This window comes from Triticum dicoccoides, chromosome 2B (assembly GCF_002162155.2).
Source record: "Triticum dicoccoides isolate Atlit2015 ecotype Zavitan chromosome 2B, WEW_v2.0, whole genome shotgun sequence".
In the NCBI taxonomy this organism is placed as follows: Eukaryota; Viridiplantae; Streptophyta; class Magnoliopsida; order Poales; family Poaceae; genus Triticum; species Triticum dicoccoides.
Window position 1 is genome coordinate 111,018,576 of NC_041383.1, and position 821 is coordinate 111,019,396.

Consider the following 821-nt stretch of genomic DNA (forward strand, 5'->3'; position numbering starts at 1 on the left):
GCTGTATATATTTGATGTGCCTCAGAAATTTAAAGTCATGAGTCTGATTGTGGAAACAATCAAAAGGACTGTTGCTGATCAGAAAAGATCTTGTGGATATGCCCCACAAATTCAGGAGCTCATAAACTCCAAGATGGGCATTGGCGCATATCTTTTGGACAAAGAGCACTTGCCCATCTACCCTGATTTTGAGGACAACACCATTGTGATGGATGAAAATGAACCATCATCTGTGCAAGCACAAAAGAAGAAGGAGAAAGCATAGAAAGCTGCTAAGATGCCAACTGCTGAAGAGGCATCTCAAGTCACTAGAAAAAAAAGACACATCCGTGACATTTTGGGCCGAACAAATTTTTTTCCTGTCATACATATGACACTTCTATGACGATAATTGTGACAAAACCCGGTATCATCATAGATGTGGTGGGCTCCTACTTCTAGGACAAAAAATCATGACACAAAATGGGCTTTTCGTCCTGGGCGGGCCAGAGACGTAGCTGCATGAAATTCTTTGGGCCATCCATGACAGAAAAAACCGTGGTAGAAGCGAGGGGGAGGAAAATTTCGGGGAGTTCCCGGTTACGGTGGGAGGTCGGGGGCCGAGCGATGCGCGTTTCTCTCGTACACGTACGCGTGTGTGTGCGAGGCGCTGGCTCTAACTGAAACCGAGCGAGGCGTTGGGCTCTAACTGAACTCGAGTGATTGCACTGCAGGCTACGCATTACTGAACCCGAGCGATCGATCGATGGCTGTTAATTGAACCCGATCGAGCGATTCCTTCGCTACTGCTGCTATCTGAAGCTGATCGATGCTGCCTCTGG